This window comes from Centroberyx gerrardi, chromosome 1, assembly GCF_048128805.1.
Source record: "Centroberyx gerrardi isolate f3 chromosome 1, fCenGer3.hap1.cur.20231027, whole genome shotgun sequence".
Lineage (NCBI taxonomy): Eukaryota > Metazoa > Chordata > Actinopteri > Beryciformes > Berycidae > Centroberyx > Centroberyx gerrardi.
In genome coordinates this window covers 28,325,628-28,336,133 of record NC_135997.1, presented here as the reverse complement: position 1 = coordinate 28,336,133, position 10,506 = coordinate 28,325,628, and positions in this window count along the sequence as shown.

Below are 10,506 nucleotides of genomic sequence, written 5' to 3'. Positions count from 1 at the left end.
AAAAACACATGAAACGTCAAATAAAATCACGGAGGATGTCATGATGAAGTCAGATTCATTTCCGCTGTGGTCCTCATGATGTAAAGGTGGCAGCGCAGGTTAGACAGAGTGAATTCAACAGCTAATGTTCTTCCTTTTAAAGTAAGCTGAGGAGAAGATAGCATTCCCTGGAAGGAGAGTGCATTGGGAATATTTACTATGGCAGATAGAGAAACTTGTGAAGACAGGTGGGAAGTTTTACAGTATGTTGAGTTAGTGGACAGAGAGTAAATTAGCGTTGCAGTGCTGCACTGTTTGTCTCTGTTCTAACACACAGGAACAGACGAACCTTGAATTTTTTGTTTTGTTTTGTGATGGTAAAAAATAAAAAAAATGTAATTGTATTTGATGTGCGAGAATTTTTTATTTGTCAAGAAAACGCTGAATCTTTCCTCTCACGGCCTACCAGTTAGTGACAGACTTGAACCTCAAAATGACAATGTAATAGTATAATTTTGATATGATATTATGTATCATATCAGTGAGTGGGAGTATTCCTGTTCCCATGTCTATAGCAGCTGGGCTTGCGGGGCGGGGGGGGCTTGTAAAAACATGGCAGCACACAAGTGTGAGCAAGTGTCAGTAGTAGGAGGATGTGTTTACTCTGGCCGAGGTGTGAAGACACACTGCTGATCCGTCCACCAGGTTTAGCAGGATGTCAAACTGCAGTGGGCAGTGAAGAGAACATGCATGTTCTTCTCGGGCACTAATGGCTTGAATTTTAACGTTTGATTTTGTTTGAATTTAATTGGAGGGAGATTTGGCAGATCAACATTACTTCAGTTATAGGTTCATTTGTAGGTTTTCACAGTTTGAAAAGGTCCAGAGTAATAGAATATTATCATAGCATTCTCATCAAATCAATACACAATTGTTGTTTTAACACAAATTGTGCACATTTTCAAATACAGAAAATATAGTAGTATAGACGTTTCCAGTTGTGTGAAAGACAATTCAATTCAATTCAATTCAATTCAATTCAATTCAATTCAATTCAATTCAATTCAATTCAATTCAATCCTTTATTGTCCCGTAGGGTGAAATGTTCAGCGAATGTCACTCTCTTACAATTAGATGAAATTTATTGTCCACCTCTGTTTGACCCCTCCAGTCCAGTTTACCATATCAGGCTGCCTGCTATGTTTCACACCCAGGGTGCAGAATGCCCCCCCCACACACACCACCACCACCACCCCTTACACACACACACAACACACACACACCACCATTTCTCACAGGCCTCAAACAGGCTGAGCCCAGTAACCACACAATTCCCTATCACTACACGGATTTCAGACAGATCATAACTTCACCTAGGACTGATTCACAATAAAGTAATGTGCTCCTCTATTGCTTCCTGTAGGAAAACCCTCTTTTCTCTCTCCCCCCTCCACAGGGAGGTCAGAGGTCAGGGTCAGCTGCAGAGCAGCAGCCCTGGAGCTGGTAGAGCCAGCTTGTCTTGCTCAAGGACACTTCAGCAGGGTGGAACGACTGGGGGCTTGAACCCAGAACCTCCCCACTCTCCCTACCCCTCCCTGGTCACTACACCACCCTGCTGCCCATGATGATCATCCATGATTTTCCCCAGCACTTCTCTATCATTCATGATCGTTTTAGGGTCACGATAATATGTGTTCCATCAATTATCAGGGAGCTGTGACCACTGACCTTTGACCTCCTTACTATTGGTTGCTTGTAATATTGGTGATCTAGGAATTGAAGCTCATTCCACTGTTGACCTCACTGTGTGTTGCTCTGGCATGTCGGCTAAATGCCTAAAATGAAATATATCCCCATATTTTAACATGGTAAAGTCGGTCTCTTTTTGATTTTGATTTTATTTGTGTTTACATCCTTTATTACCTTTTTCACTCTTCACTGTTTTCCAATCTACACCTCTATTCTCGGCAGCTGTAGTGGCCCAAATTCCCAAACCTGACCTTCTCATTGCCTCACTTAATGCTAGGTCACACCAGATGATTTTTCCGCTCATTCTACGCCTGACTGGACCATCCTAACGGTGGATGCAGATTCTCCTGTAGTGTGAACGGGCTATAGACTGGAGACTTGTGCCTCTTGACAACTCCAGACCAGTCAGAGCCCAACAAGATTAGGAATTTAAATACAGGGGGGTGAAAAAGAGAATGCACCAGTAGAGAAGTCACTTTAACAACAACGGTAGGTAGGTAGTTTACATCAGTAGATTCCCAAATTCACCTAAGCTGCTATACAATTTTATTTGCAGGAATAAATGTCAGTATGCCTGGATCAATCAACATGAATATGCAATTACAAATGAAGTGAAAGAAGCCTCATACGAAATTCTTCATCGATATTATCCTTGTGACACTTCAAAATACATTTGTTATGTAAATGTAAACAGTAGCTTCTGTACAATAAAGCAAGAAACCATAGAACACCTGTTTTGTAATTATATTTACAGTGAACAGTTCTGGACGTATGGGTAAATGCTTTTGAATGACAGAATCAGGTAGTGTGTGATCTCTCCTCTCCATGTGTGTGATGCCCCATCTTTGTACTGTTGTGTAGTGTGAACAGGTTCCTGACAGGATGGCAAGCAGCCCAGCCGTTTAGTCTGATTGGAAGATTGGAGCAGTCTTAAAGTCTGACCTAAGCATTAATCAAAGCATCAACACGTACCAACCCTCGATCTTCCATAGTCCAAACAGCTGCTTCAAACTCACTAAGAGGAAGAAGACTCTGCAGCTTATTCCATCCAGAGAGGTCAGAGGTCACAGTGGGTTTCTTATCTTTTTCTGTCTGAACCGCACAGACACTCAGCAGAAATGACTCTAACTGGGACCTCAGACTGTCGTACTGGGATCCACAATACAGAGTCATATCAGTGCTGAACTAGCAGGGAAGCTTTCCCAGTCTGGACACACTGGTGTCCAAACAACAGCAGTGGAAGGAGGTCAACTCTGGTACTTTTCCAATAGGAGAAATTGGTTCCCGATAAGAGAGAGAAAGAAAGGAGATTTTTGCATTATTATTACTGCATACATGCTGTAATTTTCACATATGGTTTTCTTTCATATTCTCATATTTCCTCTCTTTTGTTATATATTGCATATATACTGGTATTTTATACATTTTTCACTTATTTCATACTATACATCTTTCACAGTTTTTGGTAAATTCTCATATTGTATATATATTTAATTTGTCGCAGTACTGCTGCAAGTCAAGTCAAGTAAGTCTTGATGCTATAGTCCATACTTTTTCATACATTTATACTGTTGAGACTGTCAGTAGTGTATGTTCATATAACCAACATTTGCTCTGGTCTTATTTAAATTCTATTTTTCTTTGCTGTATCCCATCACTATTTGCTGCGACCCAATTTCCCCACAGGGTTAATTCCAGTTTTAGCTAATTCTATATTATTCCATGCAGCAGGAACAGAGATGGCGGAGGTCATGGAGGGGGTTTGGTGGACCCAGGAGGCCCAGACAGGTGGCAGGCAGCCCAGCCTCAGAGCCTACTGTGGGTGGGCGTCCACCCAGAGGTGCCAAACTCCCAGCCAGGCTCCCATAGCCTCACCTTGGTCAGGGTGACCGGTAGGGTCACACTGCGGGTTCAACCCCAGTTCACTGCAGCCTGGCCTCAGCCTGACACAACACCCACCTTTCCACGAGTTTGTTTAAGGTGTTGTGTAATTTTCTTGTATTTTATCTAGTTTACTGTGATTATGTATTGTGTTACTGTATATTCCTTGTTGCCTCTGACTCCCCCAGTCATTCCTCTACTGCCCTTTCTACTGTTTTATAATAATAGGCTACTTGCCTACACAGGAGCTTGAATCCGGGTCCTGCAGTTGAAGGACAGTCTCTCTGAACACTTCCACCCTGCCATTATGCACATTTTTGTATTTCATCTGTTCATTTCAGTGAGTGTGTATGGTGTTATATGCCATGCCGCAAGCCGATTCTGCCATTAGGGGCGATAAAGCCTTGAAGCTGAAAGCCCTGATGTGTCATGAAAACTGAGCTGGGAAGAGCTGGAATTATCTACTCTGTTGCTGTAGGGCTGGGATGTGTGACAGGTCTGATGTTAAGATGATCTAATAAACATGTCCGGAATATAAAGTTTAAGAACAAAACGCTCGTAACAAGCTGCTGAGGGAAAAATACAGTGTAATGGCTTAAAAAGTACTGAAATTTGACTCCAAATCTGAGTGTGTTGAGCATTGTTGAGCTCTTCTGTGTTGCTTTTCATTGAAGAAATGTGAGCATGAACAAGGCCAGTGGGTGTATGAGTGTTCACAAGGGCTTTTCAGTTATCTCAAACTTACCACTTGGCACAATCTGACTATTTAATAAGTCAAGAAGGAAAATTGACTATAAAGAGTTAATCCCCAAAACACTACAGTATATATCCATTCATAACTTGTCTCATTTAATGTCGCTAAAATCCCGAGGATCCAGTCTGTAAAGTGTTCCCATTTAGTCAACCAAGGACTGAAGTTCCCTACTATCTTAAAAAGTAACATCATTTGCCGTAACTTTGCTGTATTATTTTGTAAGAATAGGTGTCACAATTTCTGAATGGCGGAGAACTGATTTTAGGACCAAAACCTTTTCTCCTAAACTGTACAGAGAGAGAAAAAGAAGAAGAGAGAAAAGGAGACAGGGGGAACAAGTGAAAGAAGGATGAGAGGATGAGAGAGAGAGATGGGCAAAAAGGGAGAGAGAGAGGGATAGAGAGAGGTTAGCGGTGACAGTAGTTTCTAGCGGGCCTGGTTCTCACAGCTGAGGTGTGAAGTGACGCCTCCAGACTCCGTTCTCGGGGGTGTGAAACCATCACACCTCCACTTTAGCTGGCTAATGCAGGTCATCACACTTCATTAGACATCAACACACATTTACATTTACATTCTAGGCATTTAGCACAGGCTCCTATCCGGGACCACTTACAACGAGAGCAACAGTAGCATGAGCTTCACTTCCTAGATCAGGATAAGGGAGGTGAAGGGGTCAGAGGTCACAGCGTGATCACAAATGATCATGTAAGTGGTAGGAAAAGAAGTAAAGATAAGAGTTCAGGACTGATTCGATTAATGCCAATGAAGGTCTAAAATACATGAGAACTTCCTGGACAGTGTGTGTTTTACTTAGTCTGGTTAGTGCAGACTTTCCCTTCAGTTTACTTAATTTATTTGCTATTTGGTGGACATTTTTTATCCAAAGCTCCATTATCATGATGGTATACATTTTTAACCCCGGCAGTCTTAGCACCTTGCTCTACCCATTGAACCATAAAGGACCATGTTCACCTGCTGCCACTGAAGACGTGACAGTGATCAAACCCCTCATTTGACAAGACGAAGATGTGTTAATTCTCAACAGACAGTTTTATTTTGTAGTGAACAATATCTTCCCTGTTATAGCTGTCCAGTGACTGGCTGACTGGCTCTTTGGCTTTGGTGTTTCAAAATGAGTGAAAGAGAAATTAGATCAATCAGAACAGATTTCCCAATCTTTTGGAATTTTCCTTTCACCCCCAAAACATGTGCAAAATGCATCAGGGTTGTGGCAGAGACAAAAACCCAAGAAGCAAAAACTGTTTATTGTTTTGAGCAGGAGTCGAAATTCACACTTCCACTCCTGCAGCTGAACTTTCCCAGACAGAGAGAGAGAGAGAGAGAGAGGTAGAGAGAGAGGAGGGTCTGAGTGAGGGAGGGAGTGTGTGTGTGTGTGTGTGTGTGTTTTCAGGGGCAGTAGCCTCTGCTTTAGACAGTGATGGTTTGGGAGAGTCTGCGGAGGTGTCACTTCACACCTCTGTGGCCTGGCCTGGACTTATAAGCCAGAGGGACGGAGCAGAGCGGCATTCACAGCCTCCCAGTCCTCCCAGTCTGACCACTGAGTCCCTCCGCACAACATGGATACCTCCTCCGTCCCTCTGCTCGCCTACGGCCTGCAGTACCAGTGGTGCTCCGACTCCGATCTCTCCAGCATCTCCTCCTCGGAAACCCTCTCCCCCGTCCCCTCCATGGACTCCAGCCTGTCCCCTTCCTACCAGCAGCCGCCGGAGTCCACTCCCAAGGGGGCTAAGACCGGATACCCCCAGAGTCTCAAACCCTCGGCCCGCTCCTCCACGTCCGGACCGGGCCGGAAGTCGGGCCGAACCAGGGCGACCCGGATCCGCAGCAAGCAGAGGGAGAGCGCCAGCGAGAAGGAGAAGCTGAGGATGAGGGATCTGACCAAGGCTCTGCATCACCTCAGGACCTACCTCCCGCCCTCGGTGGCCCCGGCCGGACAGACCCTGACCAAGATCGAGACGCTACGCCTCACCATCCGCTACATCTCCTACCTGTCGGCCCAGCTGGGCCTCAGCGAGGAGGCGCTGTTCCAGAGGAGGGAGCAAGGCGACGGCTCGGCCAGCGACGCCTCCTCGCCGGACATCTCCAGCTACTTCCAGTGCAGCTCCGCGGAAAGCCAGTGGGCCCAGCTGCAGAGCCAGAGCCACAGCCTGGACCAGAGCCAGTACCCTGGCCCGTGTCAGAGCCAGCCCGCCTCGCTGCATTCTGGGAATTGTTGTTTTGGAGTAGACCTGCGTCAGTACAGCGGACTGTACAGTGAAGCTGCTCAGGGAGACGTCCTGAGCGCCAACATGGATGGCGTCCTGCAGTCGCCTCCTGCAACGCACCCCTCCTCCTGTCAGGTATGTACTAGAACTTCTTCCTGCTCTAAAATACAGACAAGTCATGTCAGTGGTAGAATACCACATTGAGCCAGTTTCTCACCCTTAAAGTCGAGATGAAATGAAAAATGCCTTTTTAACCCTTTTAGATCACATCCCCGGTCATATTGTGCACCTATATACCAATATATGCCAAAAAAAAATACAAAAAATCAATTTCTTTGTATTCTTATATCAAAATTCAATCATGTTTTCTTCCTGTAAAACAAAATATGCCATGTGCTTACGTGAGCATGCCCATAACCAATTTCAACCAATAATATCATGACATCCACCCATTAGCTAGCTAGCAACAGCATGGTACTTCGGTGTGTCTTCGGGTGTTATGGCACGCCCACTTTTCAACGTTCAAATCAAATTCCTCCCAACGTTATGTCCCGCCTGTCTTTCCTGTTTCACTCGGAAATACGTCACGATACGGAAGTTAGATACTCTCGAAATGCCGTTTCATCTCGACTTTAAGCCCTTTCTAAAGCATGCTTACGTACCTGTGATACTCAGTACAAACTGCTAAAAGTTCCTAATCATTGCTTTTCTTATACATACATAATCTTGTTGATTAGGTGTGTAAAACTCAACAGCTATCCTGCATGTTTTTGAAATAATTCTAAGTGCAAGATGCTAATAAAATCTCCTAATCAATATTTTGTATCTATGATTTGTTACAGATGTATGGCAAAGACTTCTGCAGCCCGCTGGTCCCAAGGGAGTATTGGGGCTAAACTCTCCACCTTCTTCATCATCAGCCAACAACAGCCAGACAAACTAGTTCACTGTTTTACTGCCTCACTGTGAAACCAGTAATTTATTTGAAATGTATATCTTATTTTCAGTGTTATTTATTTTGTCCTATGAAATGTTCCATGTAAATATCGATATATGTCTATGAACTATTTTTATAATTCTTTATACCACTATTTATAATAAAACAGTAAAATGTGTCATGTTGCGTCATCATCTCTGTGAATGGTCTTTATTTAGTTACATGATGTTTCTGGAAAAGTGCATGGTGCTCAGTCAACATTTCCTGGAGAAAGTCTTTCATTTAAATAAAAACAGGAGTAGATCGCCCTCTCCTGGTCATACTGTCACATTGACAATCTGCTGAACAAACTCAAGATTTCTCTAAAATTAGATTAGGAAACTTCAGCGTCCTCAGTAAAGCAATTTGGTGTGCAGCATGGAAATAACACACAATTACAATCAACAGTCAAGATTACCAGTCAACTCTCATTTCATCATCGTTTTGCAGTTGTCACATAATACAAAGTATACTTAACAAGCTACAATATATTACCAGTAAAAAACCTTATGCACTCACTCGTGCTTTTAACTGTTTTATCCTACTTCATCTCCAGATGGGTGGGCACACAGGACAATACAACGAACACCAGAGAGATTTAACAATCACTGGGAACTACTGGAAAGTCAGTTTGGTCTAACTTTCTGTGACAATGGCAAATGGCTTCACACTTAAGAAATTGTTCAGATCCAGTAAACCCCACCCATCTGGTACTCCAAGCAGGCTAAAACAAACAATCAGAATTATTTGACCCAGGTCTAGTGGGGATCAGCTTCTCTTCTCTCTCCTCTAATCTCATCGACAGACCAAACCTGACCAGGTTTGAACCATCCAGGCTCCCAGGCTGCCTGAGGAGCTTAGGCTGGCAAACTCATCACAAGCCCAACACCTTTACAGACAGGCTTTCATATGGTCTGTTTCTTTGTTTATCAATTTTAGTCGGGTGTCTCATTTTTGATGGTTTACCCTATGGCTTAAATGTTATTGCTTTTACTGTGTGTAAAGACCTTCATAAGTATGCTTGAAAAACTGCCTTAACTAAAGCATATATTGCTGTTAGTAGTAGGAATATTTGCATTAGTATTATGTTTTGTGATAGGCTAAGTCTAAGAAGTGCTAGGCTATACATAAATATCATTATTATTATTGTTGTTATTATTATTATCATTACTATGTGGTAACAGCATCAGTATTAGAATAGTATTAGTGTTAGTCTAAGTATTAGCAGCAGTAGTAGCATTAGTCTTAGTCTTAGTACTAATCTTAGTATTAGTGTTAGTGTTAGTGTTAGTGTTAGATTTAGTTTTAGTATTAGTATGATCTAGGGAACTTCTCTCTTTTCACCAGAGGTGGGAGTAAGTCACACATGTGCAAGTCACAAGCAAGTCTCAAGTCTTAACCTTCAAGTCTCAAGCAAGTCCCAAGTCACTGTGTTTAGACTCAAGCAAGTCAAGTCGAGTCACTGCTAAACGTCAAGCAAGACAAGTCAAGTCATTGCTCAGGTCAAGCAAGTCACAAGTCAAGTCACCATGAAAGAAGTGCTTAAAACAAGAGAGAAAGGGGTACAATGGCGAGCCATGCCATGAGAAAACAGAAAACTCTGATTCAGTTTGTCCGTCATTACAACCATCAGCAGGGAAATGGAAGCTCTTAGAGCCAAGGTGAGAAAACCACAGTGAACTCAGCTCAGAGTTCAGTCTGTTGACCGCTTGATCAAATATTCCTCTGGATACACTGTGGATTAGAACAAATGTAAGAGTGCTTTATAGCAGTGAAACATGCTGGATGGGGAACGTTCAGGCTGGAGGCTGCAAATACTCAAAATTAATTAAGTCAGCAATTAATTTGTATTTTAGAATTAAACTGACTCCCCAGGGTGAGAACCACTGTATTAGATTTCATCCAACAAACTAATATAATTTAACTATGTGTACAGTGAAGCAGGAAAGGAACAATAGAGGAGAGCGAGACAAAGGTCAAAGGTCAGATCTGAACCTGTGAGGTCACGACTACATGGTACACCTAAGCCATATGATCCACCATCTTAAAATGTTTTTGCAGCCCACTTGTGGATAATATTTATGACATGCACAGAATAAAGTCCTTATTTCAAAACTCTGCCAACCCATAAATGCCTCTCAACATCATCTCTGGGGTCTTCATGAACCCATTATGGTCTTGCATACTTTTGGTTGGAAAATATCAACAAATAGACACAACAACTCAGAAGCACAATGACATCTCACCTGCCCTCTGCATGTCCTTATATAAAAGAATTACGGTAATCCCATGATAAATTTTAGGATGCTATACAAATATCACAGCAAAACTATAAATTATATATGTTATAGGAATATTATTGTGATACCATTGCAGATAAAATAAAGTGGGATAAGGTCACTAAACTCACCACAGACACACTATATATCCCTCTAGGAATATTATGGGAATATTTTTGTGATACCATGGCAAATAAAAAATACCATAAAGTAGAATAAGGTCAGACAGACAGACTTTAGGTCCTTCTGTGAACATGATGTGATTTTTTTTTTTTTGTCATGGTATGGTACATGTGAAAAGCTTGGTTAAAGGTTTGTGCCAGAGCAGAGCAGAGCAGATCAGAGCTTCAGCCTCAGCCACAGTTTATCTAGTTTATTTAGTGTATCTCTGTTAATGGGGATTTGCAAATAAAGAGGAGTCCTTGGCACCGCTAAGTCTAGACTAAGATATCAGTTCTCCCCCACTCTTCCCCCCTTCTCTCACCTATAGCCCTAATTACCTGCTAAGACCAACTGAGAGGGCTTTAATATTCATAGAGAAGTGTGGATCTGCATATCAGGTAGAGGAGAATTAGACCTGAGTGTTTGGTTTGCCACATAGATGCAGTTCATTTGATATGCAAGCAGCAAGCCTAACACAGAGCCTAATATACTCACTTAGGC